The 23,550-nt window shown below is 27.4% G+C and overlaps 1 protein-coding gene across 1 annotated transcript in view; it reads left to right on the top strand.

Moving 5' to 3' along the window:
• The window catches only part of LOC134827586 (zinc finger protein ZFMSA12A-like), a 230,213-nt gene extending 209,019 nt beyond the window's left edge, over positions 1-21,194 (top strand). Inside the window, exon 3 of the transcript XR_010161800.1 lies at positions 21,143-21,194. The gene's annotated coding sequence lies outside the window, so the exon portion shown is untranslated. The remainder of the gene's footprint in view (positions 1-21,142) is intronic.
• The last annotated feature ends 2,356 nt before the right edge of the window (positions 21,195-23,550 follow it).

The following is a 23,550-nucleotide window of genomic DNA, read 5'->3' as shown; positions in this document are numbered from 1 at the left end:
AACACTCCAACTGGGCCTGAGAGAGAACTGTGTCAATGTCAACGGATCAAATGGCGCACGAAAAACAAAATTAAAATGTGAACGAAAAGATGAGTTTTTTAAGCTTTATGCTTTTTCCTCCAACTACAATGCTGAAATCTTAATTTGATGAAATAAATAAATAAAAGATGCCATGTGTAGTGTTATACAAAGCAATCGACACGGATGAATGTGATGACTGGAACTAAAGTGATATTGTTCGGTACGTCCAATCATAACAACAAAACGTAAAGTTAAATCAATTAAATCAGTGAAATTCATAAAATATTAAAAGTGAGTCCCGTGTTTTTTTTCTCATTCAAAAGGTTGCATATTTAAAATCATTGAGGCTCATAAATCTCATAAATACTCTGACTCAAATTAGGCCTTGAAAGTTTATAGTATCACGAGGTCTACGGGATCTCTAGTTTATAAATATTTTTTAACGAATTCAGTTGAATTCCTCATGTGCTTAAATTTTTACTCTTTTTCACCATAGGGTATACTCGCTCCAAGACATAAAGATAGACATAATTTAATGAAAAAATGTTGTTAAAACCGGATTATAGTTTTTTTTTCATGTATTTTAATTAGCATCAGATTCACATTTTTGATAACAACCCTTTGCGAAAATCCCTTTTTAAACATTTCACCCAAAGACATGGAGAAAAAACTTTTTTGACGTGTTCATTATTGTAGAATTTCCATGTTGGAGATTATAATCATGCAAGATTAATAGTTAATTTGTTCCGTAAAATATGACGATGTTTTGTTTACGCATGCTAATTTGTTTGCCGAACACTTTTTGGCAGGTTATGAAGGTGAAGGCATCTAATGAGGGATGAATTTTTGGATTAGTTGTTTTCTCTTAATCTGCCACCGCAATTTGCTGAAGAAAACTTTTTTTTCTTCTCGAATATCGTGGAAAATAACCCAATTAGATTAAAAACATTTAAAGTATTCCCTAAATTGGGTATACAATTCAATCTTCACTTTGCACACAAGCCTTTTTTCTTTCAAGTGCACGCCGCTGAGTGAGAAAAAGATAAATTTGCATTTTGGTAAATTTCGCAAATCCCTCGACCATCGTACGTAGTAGTAATAAATAGAGAGGAAAAATAAGATAAAACGAAAAACGAACCAAGTTCATCTCAATTATTATTATATTGTAGTAGAATTCCCCAGAGGCAAAATTTAATTTTCGTACAATTAAAATTGTGAATTTCACTGCGCTCTTTTTGAAAGTGTTCATGTTACAAGAGGACAACGTACTTGAGGATACTTGTTTCGTGCTTGTATCAACTAGATAAACGATTAAAAATATAGAAGCATTTATCTTGATATAAAATTTACATCTTTTTGGCCTTTTGCACTTATGATGTCTAGTGAGTCGGAAAAGGGATGTTCAAACAAAGGAGTGTGAAGCAGTGATTGAGCAATCAAAGTTGATGTGTTTTGACATTATGATTTTATTTAGTTGGAAATTTGGGCGTCGTTTAGCTGCACAAATATTTCATAAATTCTGCTTTTTTGTAATCTGTTGTGACCTATTTTATGACGTGAGACGTCATTTTAAAAAAAATGATTTTTTTAGAAAAATAAATACAGCCGATATATTTTGAATTGAAAAAGAACCAATCAATTTTTTCATTCAATAAATGAATTAATGAATGAAAAAAATGAACCTTTTGTGTTGAAAAAATTTAAAAAAAATATTTTTTAATTCATATTTATATGATGGATATAAAAATAAAAAAATATTGAAATATTTTTATTTTTTGAACAAGTAAAGTTGATTTTTGTTTTTTTTAATGGTAATTGCAGGCATACAAAAATTAATCTGCAAAATATATGAATTGTCAAAAAAATTGATAAAATTGACAAATTAAGAAATTTTAAAAAAACATATAGCGAATAATTAGAATATTTAAAAAAATTAATAAAATTTTAAGAATTCAGGAATTTAAAAATTTTTCTAAATTTAAAATTTATTTAAATAATAAAAAAAAATTAATTTTACAAATTATAAAAATTCGATAAAATCGATAAATTGAAAAAATAAAAAAAAAATAAAATAAAAAAAAGGAAAAATTTTTATAATTTTTCAACAAACAAAATGGCTTATTTTTAAAAATTAAAAAAATAATAAAGATATTAATAACATTTAAATCTGCATTCAGTTGAATTAAAATTTTAAATGAAATAAAAAGATAAAAAATTTCAATTTTAAATTAAATAAAAAAAAAATAAAAATAAATTAAATTAAAATAATTTTCTGAAAAAAATCAATTTTTTATTATTTTTTTTAACAAAAATTAAAGTTAATAAATTTTTGTTAAAAATAATAATAAAAATTGAATTTTTTAAGAAGATTTAATGTAAAATTGAATATCTCTGCATTCTTCATTAGCTAGCCTCATATTTAAAAATAAAAAAGAACAAAACAGACAAAAAAAAGTTCATCCTCACATTTAAATATTTTTGCGTTCGTCTACCTCATTAAGCAAAACAAAAAGAAAAATATTTGAATTTCGCGACGTGAAACAATAAAATTTTTACATCATTTGGGTTCTCGTTTTCAAAATTAATTTTATTCCCTTTTCTCCTTATATTTGTCTGATTTCCTTTTTCTTGCCAGTAAAATAAATTTAATTTAATTTTGCCTTGAATTTGAAGGATTTGAGTTGTCGAAAAGTAGCTTATAAAATGTTGATGCAGTCACACAAAAAGCAACGTCAGTCAATTAACTGCGTCGCAATTTCTCTTGATTGAATTTTCATGCATTCTTACCCGAGTAAGATGACGTCGACAAAGGAAAATAAGACGTAGAAGAAGAATAAATTTGTAATTACTTACACTGCTACATTTCAGCAGTTTTGCACTTTATTGCTGCATGCAACGAAAGTATATTTCCTTGTCACAACTTGTAATAACGAGTCTATTATGTTTTGTGCAGCTTCACATATGAAGAAAAATATAATTCACTTGGATTCGATTACCATTTTTCCAATTGAAAAATTTCCTGTACATGTTCATACATTAATATTGGGTTGTTGTTTTTTTTTTGCGTCGAAAGTGGCGAAGGAAAAATATCAAAAGTTTTTTTCTCTGTTTTTCATTAGGCCTCTTCTTCGGCATGGCGTTGTGATAAATGTGGAGAAAAAGTTGGATTTTTTTTTCTTTCTGTGGCATCGCAAATAAAGCAGCAGCAGCCCAGTAACCTAGAAAAATTTATTTTTTCCTCCATTCTCGACGGATGTTTATGGCATATATACGTCACGTACGAGCGTTGTGCAGACACATTTATTATATAGCGAGTTAGAGATGCATGCATTATTGATGTTGCTCGTGTGGGTGCATGCTCGCAACTAAATATTGAATCATTGTGAGAGCGACAGCAGGGAAGTAGGAACGGAGGAAGTGTCAGGATGGGATGTGATTCAGACACCATGATGACTGTGTTGCTACCTAACTAGCACACAGCGACTTCGATTTATGCCGTAATCTAAACTGCACACAAAACATAAAGTGTTGAAAAAAATTGGCCATAAATCCTTCGATATTCTGTTACGGCATGGTAACACAAGTTCTCTCGTTTTTTATGTGATTTTTTTTTGTTCTCTCTCTGTATTCACACTTACAACGGCTTGTTTTGGCATGAAATGGCAAGTTGTGAGTAAAAAGTGTTTCTCCTGATTTTTAAAAATTTTTTGAAAAAAAAACATGAAAGATTTTAAATAATTAATTTTTGTTTCCTTGAGGAAATTCATGAATTTTTTTTAAATCTAGAATTAAATAGAAAAAATTTTAAAATTAAAATAAAAAATCAATAAATAAAATTAAATTTTTTTTAAAGAAAATAATATTTAATTTTTAAATTTAATTTTTTTTAATTTTAATTAATTTTTAATTAATTTAATTTTAATATATTTTTTAAATTATTTTTTTTTATTTTTAATATTAATTTTTTTCATTTGTTTTAAATATTTAAGTAATAAAAAAATATATTTATTAAATTATTTTTAATTTTATATTTAACTTTAATATTTATTTAATAAGTTTATTTTTCACAAATTTTAAAACCAGAAAATAAAATTTTTCTTAATTTTTGATTTAAATTATTTAAAAATAATAATTAATGAATTATCTTGAATTTTTATTGAATTAATTAATACCGTAATGTAGATAATTCTTATGGAAAAAAATAATACGTTCTATTAACGAAAATAGGTTTTAAAATTCATTAACATAAAATTGAATAAAAATTTTCTCAAAATTTTTTAAAAATTTTTTAAATTTCGAAATTTTTAACAAAATTTTGAATTTTTCAATATTTTTAACAAAATTTTTGAGAATTTATAATTTTGAGGAATATTAATTAATTTATTTTTTTTTTAATTTATGAGAAATAATTTCAATTTTTTCTAAATATTTGCTAAAAAAATCAAAAAATTAATGGAAAATTATTGTTCTATTAACTTCAAAATTGATTTTATATTTATTATTAGCATTTTTTGAATTTGTAACGGATTTTTTTTCCATAAGAATTATCTAAGTTAATATAAATTTAAATTTTTAATTTAATTTTTTATTTAAATTTATTTTTGACAAGTAAAAATTTTTTCAAAAATATTTGCTAAAAAAACTTCAAAATCTGAAAGTTTTTATTCAAAAGCGATTTTTAAAAAATTATTTACTTTCAATTTGGAAACAATTAAGTTTTAAATAAAAAAAAATTAAATTAAATTAAATTAAATTAAATAAATTTTAAATAAAGTTACTTAAAGAATTAAAAAAAAATAAAAATTAAATTTCTCAAATTTTTCTGTTCAAAAAAATTAAAGAAAATTTTTATAGTTCTCTGATTTTTTTTATATCACGTCCTGAAAATATTTTAACAAAACATAAATTTTTCACAACACCGACATCACAGAAGTGTTCATTCAGTAATATTTATTTGCTATTGCTGACTAAAAAAAAAAAATTTAGCAACTCACGTTCATAATATTGAATCAAAATGTCGATTTCATGCCCATATTTTTTCGCTACACATGGCTCTGTTTATTGAATTTGACTGAGCAAAAGAGATACGATTGTCTGTGCACGCTTGTAATAAATATGTATGAAAAGCCAAATCCAAAATGCATACAAAGGCATAAATCTTTCGCATCATTCAAAAAATTTTGTTTTAGGGCGAAAATGCCAACAGATAAAAAAAGCACAAAAACCATAGTTGTACTCACAAATTTTCTGGTTCGCACATCAATAAAAGCTTCGATAAATCAGAGAAAAGCCGCACGTATTCGGTCACTGGTTCGATGCCATGCAAAGCGAAAAGCAGCAAGGACGACACAAAAAAAAATCAGCCAAAAAAGGAATATAAAGGATTTCATTATGGTTGAATAAACATCAATGATAAATGTGTACTTTGTCCATTTGTATTTTGTTATGTCATGTTTAAGGTTCAGCTCGACCGAGTGCACATACCAACGAAAAAAATAACCACTTCACTAAGTCCATACGCAAATCTCTGCAATTTTTTGGGGCGTAAGACGAAAAAAAATTTGCAAAAAAAATATGGGAGGAAATTCGAAAAGGCAAAAGGAAATGAATGGTTAATTTTTGTGATTTTTTCGACCATTTTGGGAAGTTCCGGTCAGTCAAGAAAGAAATCAAAAACAGATTTTTTTAAAAATTTTTTTACAAACAACCAGACGTTTCCACTTTAGGTATTTATTTGTGCTGTTAACCTCTCACTCCGCTCGTTTGATAAAAATTTCTATGGAAAAACATTAAAATTCAACACATTCCATCAATTTTTGCGATTCTCGCACTCTATACTTATGAAAAAATTTCAGGTGTGCAAAATTCCTTGCGAAATCAATCAAATTCAATTCACGAAATGCCAATTTTGATCTCGCATTATATATTATCGTGTCACATAAAAATTTGCATTTTAACCTTTTATCAAACTCGCATAGGTACGCATAAATGAATTCTCGTCAATTTCAGTGGCAATAGCTGACACCTCGTTTTTTACCCTCGGTAACCTGCTTGCATATTGTATCAACAACGATCAGAATTCTAAACTTCATTTTCATATCATATATATCAATCAAATATTTTTTTATTTATTTTTGGATGAATGCATTAGCAGTTCTCTCTCTCTCTCTAAATATCACCTGAGCTTTGTTCGCCGTTGTGGTATTTTTACGAATTTTTAATGCGTTTTAAAATTTATTTTGAAAGATTTTGTTATCTGTCCTTGATATTGTCAGTCATTGTGGGAAAACTTGGAAAATTTGTGGAAAATTGCTGAAAAATTAAGAAAATTTGTGGAAAATTAGAAAAATTTTAAGTTTTTAAAATTTTTCTCTCATGAGCAACGAGAAAAGTCAAAACTTGTGGAAAACTTGGGAAATTTTTGAAAATTTTATATTATGAAACTTTTATGTATTCGGAAAATTCACGGAAAATCATAAAGAGTTGTAAAATTTCAAAGTCATAAATTTTGTGGGTAAATGTGAAATTGAAAAATCATCAAAAAATTCGGAAAATTTGTGAAAAATTGGGAAAACTTGGGAAATTTGTGGAAAACTAAAAAAATCGAAAATCTTAAAATTTTAAAAATGTTCAAACGTCAAAACTTATCGAGAACTTTGAGAAAATTTTGATTTTAAATTTTTTTTGAAAAACTTCAAGAAAACTCGAAAAATTACGAAAATTTGAAAAATTTTAAAGTCTTAAAAATTTTGTTGGTAAACGGTAGTGAAAAATTATGAAAACCTGAAAAATTTTTGAAAAATTAAAAAAATAATTGTAAGTAATTCTAAATAAACATGAAAAGTGAAAGTTTTTTCAAAAATTTGTGTCGAAAAATTTGTGAAAAATTGCAAAATTTGAAAAATTTCAAGATTTAAAAAAAACTATGAAGATTCAGTAATTGATCAATATGAAAAGTAAAAATTTTTGAAAAACTTTGGTAAAAATAAAAAAAAATGGGTAAAATATGCAAAAATAAAAAAAAATGAGAAATCTTGAAGAAAAACTATGAAAGGTGAAAATTCTAGAAAAATTTTTGGTAAAAATTAAAAAAAAACTCGTAAAACATATAAAAATTTAAAAATATTTGTGAAAAATTATGAAAAATTTTAAAGAACCTTAGAAATGCGATTTTGCTGTTTATTTCAACAAATACTTTTCATTTTCTATTATTTTTTTTAAATTTCAACCACACAGCGAGAATTTAAATTTGAGGGTTATAAACCTACATTTAGCGAAAAATTTATTTACGTTAGGCTTTTGAAAATAAAAATTGTGCTAATTCAATTATATTTCATACTAGAAAAAACGCGTCGGAGAAGAGAAACAGTGATTTAAAAAAATAAATATTTTTTTATGTTTTTTTTGTGTGCTTTTAAATATTTTTTAAAATCCATCTGATGCGGTTTATTTTTTTTATTTTTTATGTATTCATCACTCATCGGATTTATTATTTAGTCAGGTGCAACCTATACTTTCGCTGTGCAAATTATCGAGATAAAATTTACAAAAAAAAAAGTTTTTTATGTCCCCTTTTTGTTGTCGTCGTTTTGTATTGTGATGATAACTAGATGGATCATGCAATAATAAAAAAAAAACGAAAGCGATACACAAAACCAAAAAGATACACATTTATGACGAGAGAAATAAAATAAAATGAGTGATGAAAAAATAATAGGTGTGTGACATAAATATGAAATCATGTGACGAAAAGAGAGCTTCAGCAATAAAAGTAATAACAGATTTATCCTGAGAACGCAAGGTAATAAAATACTTATAAAATTGTGTCACTTGTGTCACATCAGGCGTCCTGACAAAACGTTTTGTTTTGTTGACGACGCGCGCGTGTGAGAATTGTTGCGACAAAACAAAGGAAAAGTTGTAACAAAAAGAAAATATTTCCGCAATTTTTTTTTCCTTTGCAATTTCATCACAATCGCACATTCAACATGTTCCCGTTTTCTTGCTTTATTTCCGAAAAAAATGTATGAATCAGAATCAAAAGATATGAATATATGAGTCGAGTTTATTATCTGACAATATATATACACTTGTGTCCCACTTGTATCCCCAAAAAAAAAAAAAATATATGACACAAAAATTGTATGAGACACGCACGCAAGACTATTTTATGACATTTTTATTGTTAAATATATGTTTTGTGTAATGTTGTTTAAAAATATGTGTTCTATTAGATGAGTTATGGTAGCCAAGAATATGGTGTCGCACAGCATATGTTGAGCCAATTGAGGATGGAGTGAGGAAGGTTGCGGCAGAGAGGATTTGGTTAAAGGATTGCGGGAAGATGTGATGATCACCCTATCATCTATGCGTTGTTTTAGTAACGATATCATCGGATAACATTCATGGAGCGAATATTTCTTTTTTTTTTTTTGGTTTTACATATATTTTGGATGGCTTAAAGAAACGCATGGAGATGAGTTGGAAGGAAATTTGAAAGACTCGATGGATTAAGAGTTCAAGGGACAAGAGCGCATTTTTAAATAGCTTTTAAATTTTGTAAGTATGACCTTTTTTATATCTTTTTTAAAATTATTTTCATTTCAGATCTCAAAAGTTCAAGTTACAATTCAACGTTAAAAGCTGATTTTAAAGAACCCATGCCTTAGAACAGAACGAATCTTGGGGGATCGTGGTTCGTCAAGCTTACAAAGTTGCTAAAATATGAGAATGCAATGATGGTTTACAAAATCACAAACGGAATGATGGAGACTAATTTGACAATATTTTCTTTTCACGAGAAGGAGATCAGGCTTGCAAGTGCCTCTGTTGATTTTAATCAATTTTGAGAATGTTTTAAAATGTTACTAAACGTAAAGAACTCCAAGATTTTGACATGAAAACAATTTGGAAAGTTGAATGGAACTCGTCAAATGTACAAAATTTGTCAATTGTGATGGATTGTACTGCCGCATTGAAAGGATTCGATCAACCACGGGATATATGGACGAAATTAAACAGATTCAGGACAAATTGTGGCCGTTGTAATATTCTCCTCAACAAATGGCAAATTACATCTTCGCCGCTATGTGATTGCGGTGAAATACAATCTATGCAACATAGGGGGAAGTGGGGCCAAATCATAACTGGGGCTACTTCATAAATTGCTTTTTCGCCTATTTACAAAGGGCGAATCAAAAAATTTTGTTCTATGAAAGGTGCAGTTTTTCACGCACTTTAAATACACAGAAGACACTTTTTTGATATATTCTGTCATTTCGGAGAAAATCGAGAAAAATTGTTTTTCGGACCTCAAAGTAAATTTTCATGAAGTCATAAATTTAGTTAAAACTTCAATATAAAGTATGAATAAATTTAAAATGTCATTTTAGATAGATATACCACGGTTGGGGCACATTCATAAAAATGACTTTTTTTACTAAAACGATCATAACTTTCTTAAAAATGGTCATAATTGAGTTTTCTAAGCGCCAAATTAAAGTAAACTAAATTCTCTAGCACACCCATGAAAAAAATCCCGAGAACTTTTTATTTTTCTGTATGCGCAACGCATTTGAAGTTTGAGTTATGATTTGGCCCCATCTCCCCTTATAGTCGAAAAATGCCCAAATCGTAATTTTTCAGGAGGACTTTCAACACTCAATGAACTAAATCAATCTTATCAATCTCCTACGACCTTACAGCCCGTACTTGGCCTTGATCTGTTGAAGAATGTTGTTCCATTCGGATCGATTTTGGGCTACGACTTCCAATTTCTCAATTTGAGAAATAATAAACTTGAAGCTTTGGCCTTTTATTCGTTACACGGATTTTTCGATTAAAATGTTTTAAAACTAGGTATCATAAAATTATAAAAAGTAAAGAGAAAATAATTTTGCTAAAGAAAAAGTTTCTTCTTTTTTGATTGAAATCCCGATGAACTATTCAGTTTATTATTTCTATTATTTTTTATTTTGATTAAAGCCATGATTTTGATATTTTTAGAATGAAATGCACCTAATATGAAATGGAATCAGAGCTGCAAAAAATATAATATGAATCCGACTGACTTAGATATCTTTTTAAACCAACACGTGGTAACATCTTGCTGAACAATTACTCCTCCACTTACACTTGAGACACGAAGTATAACGACACAAATCTAAGTATATACGATTACTTCAGACTCTTCAAACATGTCACCTTCAGTTGTAACAAAAAGAGACTTTTCTTGGAATCATTATCCTGTGAGTTTCTTTAAACTTCCCTCAAGGCTCGTGTTAATTTGATGAAATATTGAGTTTCAAATTGAATATGAAGCATTATCACAGACAGACAGTTGCGTTGAAACTTTCAAACTTACTACATGAACGCCCTTATAAGAGAGTAATGTACCAAATATGGAAAGAAATTCATGAAAAATATAAGGACACAAATATAAACCCGAAAAATTCAGATTTCCGTTCTCACATTTTCCCTTTCTTCGCATATATGTATGCGATATAAATTCAACCCATCATAACATTGAAACAGTTTACTGTTTATTGTTATTGTATGCGAATATATTTCTTCTTTGTTTGTTTTTTGGGAGAAAAAAGATACACACACACACACACTCATGTATGTTCGCATTCATGTCAAACTGAATTTAAATTCCGAGCTACTTATTCATATCGTAGACTCGCATTGCATAGCACAATAGAGACAGAGCATAGCAAAAAAGAAACCCATTTCTTTATTTATATTATGTTTATTTTATTATGTTATGTTTTCTGTCTCAGCGTGAAATTTATGCTTATTTATGTTTTATTTGTGGTAGAGATTTATTTTGCTTCCTCGTTTTTCTCTCCGTTAAAATATTTACTTTTCTCCTTTCCACACAAAAAAAAATCCGAAACCCAAATAAAAAAGATATTGAAACCATTTATTTATTGCGCCGTTCATCATATCATCGAGATTTTCGATAAATCGATTGCTAAATTTCACTAAAACATAATTAATTTTCAAGAGTTATTAAATGATAATCAGCCCGAAACGAAGAGCGAAATAGAGTATAATAGTCCGATCAGATTGAGCCAACCACAAAAATCGGCATTGTATCAGATGGTCGTCCACTACAATGGCCATTGTATCTCATCGAACAACAAATTGATGATACTGCAAATATTTATTTAAATTAAAATAAAAAAAAATTTAGCTCTACAACAATTTTCCGCAATCATCATTATTTGCGGAAAAATGAGGCGATACAAAGTTTATTTGTATTGTATTGCGCTGCTAAAAAATGGTCGATCATTTCCATTTTATATTATTGTTGTTATTATTATTAATTATTGCGACTTTTCTCTCTGATGTGTACTCGCACAAATTAAATTAGGAATTTATGTTTCGTTTGTTTTGCGTTGCTGCCGCTCTGTAAAATTTTGTAATTTATCATATATAATTAATAAATGGGATGCTGTTAAAAGTATTTCGTGATACCATCGGCGAGCAAAAAAAAATTGATTTATGAAATTATATAATTAGCGATAATTAACGTCGCTGCTATACGTGCGGTAGTGGATCATCATGATGTCCTTGACATGCCAAATGGACCCTTTCGCGTGGCAGCTCGCAGGAAAAATGAGATGGAATTTAAAGTTTATTTAGAAATTATTCACCAATTTCATGCCTCATTTTCTCGTGCGAAAAGAAATGAAAAGAAACAAATTTATCAGGTCCGAATTTTTTTTACCGCATTTCGTAGAAAAAATGCGGTAATGAACTCGATTGGTCGTCTTTGTTATTCACAAAAAAATTTTGATGGAATTCATACTGATTTTAGAACACTAGAGGTCATAAGGCAGTTCCTTGTGAGGTGTATAAAATTGTGAAATAAGTTAATTTTAATGAAAAAACTCAATAGATGACGAGGAGTACGAAAATGTGAAGTGAGGAGTATAAAATTGTGAAATAAGTTAATTTTAATGGAAAAACTGAATAGATGACGAGGAGTACGAAAATGTGAAGTGAGGAGTATAAAATTGTGAAATAAGTTAATTTTAATGGAAAAACTCAATAGATGACGAGGAGTACGAAAATGTGAAGTGAGGAGTATAAAATTGTGAAATAAGTTAATTTTAATGGAAAAACTCAATAGATGACGAGGAGTACGAAAATGTGAAGTGAGGAGTATAAAATTGTGAAATAAGTTAATTTTAATGGAAAAACTCAATAGATGACGAGGAGTACGAAAATGTGAAGTGAGGAGTATAAAATTGTGAAATAAGTTAATTTTAATGGAAAAACTCAATAGATGACGAGGAGTACGAAAATGTGAAGTGAGGAGTATAAAATTGTGAAATAAGTTAATTTTAATGGAAAAACTCAATAGATGACGAGGAGTACGAAAATGTGAAGTGAGGAGTATAAAATTGTAATTATAAAAGGAAAATTTTCAAACTAAGTTCAAATTTTTAAAATGAGGAGTATCGAAATGCGGTATAATTGGTTGTTTCTTTTGACGACAACTTTTTCTATTTTTTTTTCTTTTATCAAACACTCGACATAAGATAGAAGCAACCGGGAAATGTAGCAGAAGACTGACAGACAATACAATGCTAAATGATGATAAGCAATCTGCCGAAGAGAAGAAAGAGAATGAGAGAGAGAGTCTCTTAATCTGTGCCATGTTCCGCTCAGTTTAATTCAATTATTGCCCTTTTGTTATGCTTTGCGGCGTACATTTTTTCTCCGTTGTGTTTGGCTTTTCACAAAAAAAAACTTTCATACGTGGATGACAAACTACGACGACGACGATGATGATGATGATGATAAAATGTGCGGGACGAACGAATAATGTAAAAAGCCAACACAATTAGATGGAAAACCAAACCAAAATATTGACATGAGTGGAATTTATGTCCACATATGTCACGCACTGGTCTCACAGCTTCGTCGCATCATGGGCGCAAATTTGTGTGTGAAATTAATTTTGCATATTAAGCATTTTGTGTTTGCTTTGAGACAAAATGTTTGTATTGTTGATGCATGATGATGACGGTTTGTCGGGAAACGAAAAGACCAAAATATGGTTTGAGCGGTTGCAGTGTAATCAGCTTAATTATGATTTTTTGGTTTGGTGAATTGATTGTCAACATTTCAATAACAAACATAAATTTTTGGGCAAAGTGGAATTTCAGCTGGTTTAATGAATTAATATCATCAAAGAACTAGAAGCATTTCATAAAAGGCTTTTAAAAATTATTTTAAAAAAATCACAGGAAATAAAATTAGGTAAATTAATAAAAAAATTATTTAAAAATAAATTTAAAGGTTTAAATCTTCTAAAAAAATTTTTATCTTTAAAAAAATTTAAGGTTAAATTAATTTAAATAATTAAATATTTTTTTTATATAAAAAATATTTTTATAATAATTTTTATATAAAAAAAATATTTATTGAAAGTAAATCATTAAATACCAACAAATAAATTAAATTAAAATTTAATTTAATAAAAATTAAAAAAAATTTTCTGTTAAAAAATTATTTTTTAAATAAAATGTGAAATTATTATTTGAAATAAAATTAATAAATTAAAAAAATTATTTTAAATAAATTAATTAATATATTAATAATAATAATAAATTAATATAAATTAATTAAAATATTAAAATATTAATTAAAATATTAAAAAAAAAAATTGAAATAAAAAAAAATAAATCGTTTAAAAAAAATTGCCTAATATTTTAGGAAATTTTTTTAATTAATTTTTTAATTAAGTTTTAATATAAAAAAAATAAGATTTTTAAAATAAAAAAATTAAAAATCACTTAAAATTCATTATCCTAAGAATATTTTCGATTTTACATTAAATTAATTTTTAAAATTACAGAAATTCACGAAATAAATTAATTTTACTGGCTAAAAAAGCTATCTGTTGTCCAAAAATTAATATTACTTCTCAAACTTTTTTTTTTATTATTTGATAAGAACTCCAAAGAAACAAAAAAAAATAACTTTTTTTTTATTTCTGCAACTTTTTTTCCACGTGCCACACATGACCGTCACTGAACTTCATAAACATAATCGAGAAGACACAAACATTTTTTTCCCTTGCCACAGTTAAACTTAATGATATTGTTACGCGTGCCATTAAAAAACAAGAAAAAAAAACGACAAATCTACCTTCAACATAAACTCACGTCAACATCGCAAAAATATGAAAAAGACATAAGTCAAAAGAGGCAGAACAAAAGATGACAAATTGGGCAAAATGAGCAAACAAACAAGTGAAAAAAAAAACATAATTTTTTGAATTAAGGCATGTGGAAGTGAATTTTTCCTCGTTTTTCATTGAGACCTTGGTATTGTGTCATTCAACGCAAAATTTATTGAAAATTCTTTCAAATCTCGATAAACATCAACGAAAAAAAAATATAAGAGAAAATTGGAGATTTGGGTTAAGTTAAACGGATTTCATGGAAGAAATATTTGTATTATTATCGGAGAAAAGAGGGAACAAGAATTTTTTTTTATCGAGAGTTGCTTCATTAAATCAACCTTATTTGTGTCAGATAAAAATAATTTATTGTTGCTTCGAATGTGGGAGCAATAAAATTTACTCAAGTCCCTATTTTTTTCTTTTTTTTTTTTGTCAGAAGAGGTTGATATATTGACAGTTATTGAAATTTATACATTATTATTAGAAACTCTCTCAGTCCACGTGGATTTTTTTTGTCGATTGGTTCGCTGCTGGACTTTGGCTGCTTTTCGCCATTTATTTTTGGAGCGGAAGCAATGGGCGAGTAATGACGATTTAATTTGCCAGGTCACTGAACAAAATTCAAACATTTCCACCCGTGTTAGTGAAAAAAAAAATTGCAAAAAACTAATGTTTCTGACAACAACAAACATTTTCTGCTGGAATAATTCTGTTTTCATATTTTACAAAAAAAAAAAAGAAAATTATTTGAAAGCACCGAAAAATTCTTTTTTCGTACAAATTTTCTACCTTGTTGATGGTTCTGGTGTAATTATTGAAAAATATGAAAAAAAAATGTTGTAATTAAAACTAAATGTTTTTCATGCAAATTAATTTTATGAAAGCTGTTCCGAATGGCGTACAGCGGAAAAAAAATGTTTCCGCTGTTTGTTACTAATTTTTAGTCGGGCACGTACCTAATGCACATCATTCCCAGAAGGAAGGAGGAAAAATATTATTTTTCATAAATTACTCGCTCTTAAATTTTATGCACGTGAAGTGAGGCAGGCAGGCACAAAATAAACATTTACCGCGACAAGGGCAATAAAATGTTCAAAAAAAAAAAAATAAATAAAAAATAAAAAAAGGAATGAAGAGAGATATACTTTTACGCTTCATTTATTATTCATTTTGAAAATTGTTTTGTTTGTCGACTGACAAAAAAAGGAACATGCATCAACGACGTAACAGACACACATCATTATTTCCTTCATTTCATCCCAAAACATCACACACGATAAACATTAAATTTTGTGTCTTTCAGGCATAAAGAAGACGCCAAGTAAGTGAAATTTTAATTTTAACGCGGTTCGATTTTGAAAATTTCTTTTGAACAAAGAAAAGTTTTATAAAGAGAAAAAAAAAATAATTTCCGAGCGTTGCATGTCAAACTTTAGAACGTAAAGATTTTTCATTACATTAGACTGAGAGACAAAAAAAAGTTTTACTGCTACATTTTAAGGGGATTTTTCACAAAGTGCATCAAAGGACGAGGAGTTGATGAGGAAAATCCTCCTTAAATGTAGCTTCACACAAAGATGATTGAAAAAAAAGAAAAAAAATGCAAGAAAAGAAACTTGTGATTGAATAAAACACTGGAAGTTGCATTAAGCTAATGATATCACAAAGCCGTAGATATCGTAAAAAAATATCTTATTTTTATCAAAGCCTCAAAAAATAAGTTTTCAAACAAAACATTGGTAAAGATCTTGATTATTTTTGATGTTTAACCATTTTCTGTTGTTATTTGCAGTTGTTACTTTGCTTTTAAAAGTAAATAGTTTCAAGATAGAAGGAGTTGTTGATGGTTAAGTAAAGTTTTGTGTATCTCATTCAGAGATTTATTTTTTAAAAGGTTTTGTTTGAAGTTTTGATGTATTTCAAAATTTTATGTTTTGTTTTAACTTGACTTGTTTTAAAATTCTTACATAAAAAAATTATTTTTTGCTATCGATCAAACTATTGTTTTTGGTATATGTGGAGATTTTTCATTAAATTCAGTTTCGATTTTTGACATAAAGAGTATGAAAATGTTCAATTTTATGAAATGTGAGTTTTGGTAATGTGTCAGTAACAGGAGTTGAATATGGACGTGTAATAAAATTTGCCGTCAGTTATGTAAAGTGACGAATTATTTTTTTTGTTCAAATTTGAATTTTTTTCCAAGAAATTAAGAAAATGTTTATAAAAAAAAATAAAATGCGTTAGATTTCCATGAATTTAAAAAATAAAAATTTATGAACAATTTTAAGTAGAAAAAAAAAATTTTTTTAAATTTTATTTTAGTCAGTATCAAAACTTAAACTTCGATTTTAAAATTTTTTTTTGGCAATTTTTGATGAAATTTTTCAGTATTGTTCTTATCTATATAATCATCAGTTTAAGATAAATTTTAATAAAGTTCCCCTTAAGTAATAAGAAAAAAAAACTCTAAAAATTAATAATTAAATAAAGAAATTCATATTTTCAAAATTGACGTTAAGATGAAAATATGAAATTTTAACTAACAAAAAACCGATTTTGAAAATTTTAAACTATATTTCTTATGATCTTTTATAAGATAAAAAATTAACAAAAAAAAAACAAACTAAAAAGGAATAAACAAGACTTTGTGGTAACAAAATCGAAAAAAGTTCCAAGTAAATAAAGTTACAAAATTTTTGAGAACAAAAACTTGCACGTGAATTTATTTATTTCAGAATACCAGGGTTGAAAAAACCTTCGACTTTTACTTTTGACTTTTTAAAGCTTAATCTTTGACTTGAGTAAAAGTAAAAAAATATTTTGACTTAATAGGCTTTTTACTTAAGCTTAAGTAGAAGAATATTTTTGAAAAAAAAAATTGAAAAATTTTTTGAATTAAGTCAACTGAATTGACTTAAGTTAATTTGAAATTGACTTTACTTAAGCTTAAGTCAAAAGTCAAATTGTTTCGACTTTTGACTTAAAAGTTTTTTCGACCCTGCAGAATCAAGTGCAGAATACTTAAATGTTAATATTGACGTAAACTGAAATATATCCTTTATATGCAAGTTTTTGTTCTCAAAAATTTTGTAACTTTGTTTACTTTGCAATTTTTTATTTTGTTACCAAAAAGCTCTTGTTTATTTCTTTTTAGTTCGCTTTTTTTGTTTTTTTTTTATTTAAAAGATTATAAGAAATTTATTTTAGAAATTAAAAATTTCTTTCAAAATAGATTTTTTTTTGTAATTCTTTTTAGTACTTTAATTGAACTATATTAAAATTAATATGAAAAAAAGACCAAAAATGGTCAATTTTGATGACATTTTTAACCTTTTTTTTATTTTGCCCTATTTTAGACTTTTGAAATGTTGCAGGGGACAAAAACATAAAAAAAAAATTAGAGCGGCCTAAATAAATTATTTTATTTTACTTTTTAAAGATAAATGAAATAATTTTTATTGACTTTTGTCTAAAAAATTTTTTTTTTGAATAAATGAATTTTTATCTTAGAATTTGTCTTGTCCAACCACAGGACATTTGTCGCAATAGCCTTCCCATTTACTTTTCAACAACAACAACAACTTATTTTTAATTAATAATCAACAAAACAAACACCTACTGCTACTATTTTTCCGTTTCTCCAGAACCGGAAAGCATTTTCCTTCTCTCAACTTTTACACCGGCTCCTGTTTCAAAGTTTTTTAATCACTGTTCAAATATTTGTGCACTTAAAAAAGGTGCAATTTTATCTGATTTCCTGCAATTGTAGAAAGTGCAGAAAATAAATAAATAGAAATAAGATTTTTTTGTTTTGTTTTGCACTTGGACTAAGTATCCAACGAGAATGCACACAATGCAATACGTGCCTGCTGCTTTTTTCATTAATTAAATGCTATTTTAGATTTTAAATACAATTTGTAATGATTTCTTTTCTTTCAGCCGGTTTTTCTGTTCTTTTGTTGTATCCTTCGTCTCGTTTTCAATTGTGCTCCTGCAATTATTTTATTTTCTCTTTTTTTTTGAATGAAATTGCACAACAAAACTTTTTTTATTTTTAAATTAACAAACACCAAAGGAAATAGAAATTCGTGGCTTTTACGGTTTTACTATGGTGGCTTGGCAGAAAAAATTGTAATTTTTCTAAACACAAAAGTACCAGTCGTCTCCATTTTTTTTTTTGTATGACCGTAATTTACAAATTGGGTTACGCTTCGTCAAACACGTTTTTTTTATGAACACAAAAAAGAGCATTTTTATTAACTATCTCTCTATTTTTTTTATTGTTTTAAAAAATGTGCATTTTATATTTTTTTTTATTGCAGGAAAATAAATGCTCAGTGCCGCTCAATGTCCGTTTGTCAGTTTTCGTGACGTTCGAGTGATGAAGTTGTGACGATTGTTGAATTATTTTTTTTACACTTTCCTGAACCAGAACAATTGCATGATTACAGGACGAGGTAAAACTAAAAAGTCTAACAAGATGATATGAACGCGAATGTCGCTCAGTAGACCTGCCTACGGGAATAAATATTATGATGAATAATGGATAAAAGGTGTGCAGAAAATTGCAAATTAAAATCAGAAAACGACTGCAATGTGCAAATTACATTTTCATTTCATCATAAATTCTGAGAAAAAACAAAGAGAAAAAAATGGTGAAGGAAAATTCGAGGAAAAATTAGAGAAACTGATTATGGGGAAGGTAAGTTTTAAATAATGAGAGCGCTTTTTTCTTTAATTTGAAGAAAATAAGGAAAGGAACCATAGTAAAGGTTTTAGGAAGTCACGTGGTTAAAGAAGTCACGTGGTTAAAGGAAGTCACGTGGTTTAAAAAAGTCACGTGGTTAAAGAAAGTCACGTGGTTAAAGAAGTCACGTGGTTAAAGAAAGTCACGTGGTTAAAGGAAGTCACGTGGTTAAAGAAAGTCACTTGGTTAAAGGAATTCTCGTAGTTGAAAAAAGTCACGTGGTTTAAGAAAGTCACGTGGTTAAAAGAAGTCACGTGGTTAAAGAAAGTCACGTGGTTAAAGAAAGTCACGTGGTTAAAGGAAGTCACGTGGTTAAAGGAAGTCACGTGGTTAAAAAAAGTCACGTGGTTAAAAAAAGTCACGTGGTTAAAGGAAGTCACGTGGTTAAAGGAAGTCACGTGGTTAAAGGAAGTCACGTGGTTAAAGGAAGTCACGTGGTTAAAGAAAGTCACGTGGTTAAAGGAAGTCACGTGGTTCAATGAAGTCACGTGGTTAAAGAAAGTCACATGAAGTCACGTGGTTAAAGGAAGTCACGTGGTTAAAGGAAGTCACGTGGTTAAAGGAAGTCACGTGGTTAAAGGAAGTCACGTGGTTAAAGAAAGTCACGTGGTTAAAGAAAGTCACGTGGTTAAAGGAAGTCACGTGGTTAAAAGAAGTCACGTGGTTAAAGGAAGTCACGTGGTTAAAGGAAGTCACGTGGTTAAAGGAAGTCACGTGGTTCAATGAAGTCACGTGGTTAAAGAAAGTCACGTGGTTCTTTAACCAAAATATAGAGCTGGAAACCTTTTCTACAATTAGGAGCGAAAAAAAATCCTGGAAACTTCGCTAAACCACCAAATACAAATTTTTCAACAAAGAAATGCCTGAAATCTGACTAGATTTTACTTTTGTCTTTCCGGTGGTATTTTTTCATTCGTTACAACATTTCTCATCATTCTCGTTCGAAAAAATATTTTTTCATCGTCTTTCACTTTTTTTCATATAGTAATAAAATATAAAAATGATTCAAATACGACTGTTACTAATGTTCGCATAATAATATCATCATCAAGCGCAGCAACGAATGACAACGACACCGACCGCCACAGAGATAATTTTTTCCATTATTATTATTTACTTGAACAACTTTGAAAAGTATCATGGCTTGCCGATTCAAATTTATTTTTATTATATTTTTTCTTCTTCTTTCATAAAAGTGCATCATTGGCGCGACTGATGGCTTTTTTTGTGCAAACCGAACCGAAAAGGAAATATGTTAAACTAGACAAATGTAATAAATGTTTCAAAATTCAAACTAATGACTTTTATGTGCATCAGCAGGAGTTTCGGTCTGACTTTCGTCATCGTCATATCATCATGACTTTATTACAATCCATTCATTTTAGTTATGATTCGTTTGCATATATTTGCTTTTCGTACATTATTATTGCTGTTTTGTGATGATGATGAGCTGGGCATGACGACGAAGAGAGAGAAATGTTGCAACGATGCAAATTTCCTGTGCGGAGGAAAGTTACACATTTCGTTTTTAAAGTATCATCAATAATAACAGCGTAATGGTAAATAATAAGTCTTGACCCAGTTGCATGTTGCATGGGGTTGTTTTGTTTGAAGATGCGCCATGATGATGACGGTGCTACGTGATGTTGCATCACATGTGATTATTAACTAGTTATTCATCTCTTGAGTAATGATGTTTTATGGAATGATGGAAAAAGTTGATGTCTAGCAACATGCCACAAAGTTACACGGAAATTTGTTTTTCAATGACTTTTCAATAAAAGACTTTTTGGTCGTGTTCTAATAAAGAGTTTTTAATTAAATTTTGTATCAAGTTTTATTAAGGATTTTTCTTTAAATCGATAAAAAAAACTTTTTGGAGCTTAAAATCTCAAATTAAAGCAAACAAAAATTTTTAATAAATTTAAAAAAGTCAAAAGTTAAATAATTTAAAACTTAATGGTCACATTTTTGAATCAAGTATTGAATTTTTTTAAAACAAATTGTTAACATTTTTTTTGAAAACGCTTAAAATTTCTATCGAGCATTTAAAATCTTTTAAAATTTTCCAAACTTTTTTTTGAAAAAAATTATTAAAATTATCAAAACTCTGTTGTTTTCAGTTTTAAAGTATATTTTAATAATTTTTTAATTAATTTAAAAATTAGGCCGCTCCAAATGGAAAACAAAAATAAAGTCCGATGCCCCATTTTAAAAGTCGAAAATCCAATGGTGCAAAAAAAGTTCGAAATTTCATCAAAAATAGCCGTTTTTAGGTGTATTTTCATAATTTTTTAAGATGTTGTTAGAAATTTTTTCAAAAAGTTTAAAATTTTTAAAAATTTTTGTTTAAAAAATCGTAATTTAACAAAAATTTTCTTATTTAATTTTTTTTTTTACAAAATTACTGAATTTTTTTTTTAAATTTTTTGACAGTTATTTTTTATGATTTTTTTTTTAATTTTTAAAATTAGCAAATCTCAAAACAGATAATTAAAAAAAATAAATAAAAAACATTTAACACTCAAAAATAGTTAAAAATTTTGTCATTTTGTATGAAAATAGTATTTTAAAATTTATTCCTCCCTCCCCTCAATTTTATTTTCAAAAATTTTCGACTTTATTTTTTATTTTCATTTGGAGCGGCCTATTATTTATTTTTTTGAATTTCTTTTTTTATTTTTTTTTATTTAAATAATTAATTAAAAAGAAGCAAAGTGCTTCTTTGAGCTGAAGCTTTATAAAACTATTTTTTATATTTTGTCGACATTTGTCGAAAATTATAAATTTTGTGAAGAAAAATAATCATCCCTCTTAATTTTTAAAATTAAATAATTAATTTTATTTTTTTTTTAAATTAAGTTTTTTTTATTTAAATAATTAAGACAATTTTTTGTGTTTCTTGAATTGAATCAAATTTTGTATCCTAAAAATAAGCCAATCAGTCCTAAACACATATAAATTTTCAAAAACAAAATTTTTCACATTTTTCCTGCAATTTCTTTTCATTAAAAAATTTATGCAACAATTTTAAGCTTGAGGCATTTTCATTTCATCAACTTTCCATCGAAAAATTCTGACATTAATCCATTTTATATAATAAACTTTCTTCTCATCATCATCGTATTTCTGCCCAAGGCAATGTAAATAAAGTATCACATATGAACATCAATAATAACTTAAGATCCTTATAGAAAAATCAACATTACACCGCAGCACCACAAAAATCTATACTCTGCTCTTTTTCCAACTTTATTTTTCATTTATTTAAAAAAAAAAATAAATTTATAAATAAAAATATCAGCAAATAACTGCAATCTACAAGTTGTAGTTCATGTAAATACTTTTCAAAATAATTGCCTGCCGCTCTGTTTCATGTCACTTGTAGGAAAAACTTTCCACGTACGAGCAAAAAAAACGGAGCAACGTGATTGAAGCACATATCGGAGCCACAAACCCACATAGGAAAATTTAAAACGCATTCATGCATGCAGCTCAGTTATTTTATAGGTTTTTTTTCTTAAGAAAACATTTTATTTATTTTATTTTTTTATTATTATTCTTATTACTGATGTTTTTTCGTTGCTGCCAGCTCTCAACATTCCAACTTTGTTCCACAAAAAAAATTCATCATTATTTATAAATAATAATAAAAAAAATTCAAAAAGATAGGAGTTTCTGCAGTAAATGCAGCTGCTCATTGCTCTGTGGTGAATTCACATTTATGCATAATTTTTTTTTCTCATTTCAGTGAAATGTAAAAGAGAAAAAAAAAATGAAAAGGGAATGCAGAAAAAGAAATATTTTATTGGAAGTTTATTTTTCATAAAAGGAAGTCATTATAGTTCGAAATTTTCCCTTGAGAAGAGAAAGAAAAAGACTGCAGATTGGGTGTTATACTGTAAATGTTACATTGCTATCAATGTATCATTATAACGTTATTATTGGAAAAAGCACATGATGAACTTGTTCTTTTCCTATATTAACTCTTTTTTCTATTTATCAACATATATTTCTTTTTTATAAAAAAATAAAACTCATGAGAGCTCTTGAACCAGGAAAAAAATGATGTGATAAAAAATCCTTTTTCAAGTACGTTATTAGATTTTTATTATTATGTTTATCATGCATGCAAAGTTTTTTTTTTCATAATTCTTGGTAAAGTATATTAGATTATTTTTTTTAATATTATGTTTAATCATAATGCATTTTTAAGTTTATTGTGTGAGAAGAATATGCGGATGGGAAAACCAACAATTGTGAAGATTAATTAAGTAATTATAAAAATTTATTAAGATAATTAAATTTAAAGTTGTTTTTAGAAAAAAAATAAAGAAACTTTTTTTTTAAATTTCTATTAAAATCTTTAAAAACATGAATCATAACGGGCAATTATTTCAATACCAAAAACTCAGGATAGCTAGTTTTGAATATTTTATTTTAATTAATTAATATTTTTTATTTTGTATTAAGTTGTATAAAATTTTTTCAAGTTAGGCCGCTCCAAATGAAACTTGATAATTTTGTCCGGTAATCCATTTAAAATTCCAAAAACGCGTTTGGCAAAAATAAAAAA

This window comes from Culicoides brevitarsis, chromosome 1 (genome assembly GCF_036172545.1).
Source record: "Culicoides brevitarsis isolate CSIRO-B50_1 chromosome 1, AGI_CSIRO_Cbre_v1, whole genome shotgun sequence".
NCBI lineage: Eukaryota > Metazoa > Arthropoda > Insecta > Diptera > Ceratopogonidae > Culicoides > Culicoides brevitarsis.
Note: the sequence above shows the minus strand (reverse complement) of the source record. Positions and strands in the feature narration are given on the sequence as shown.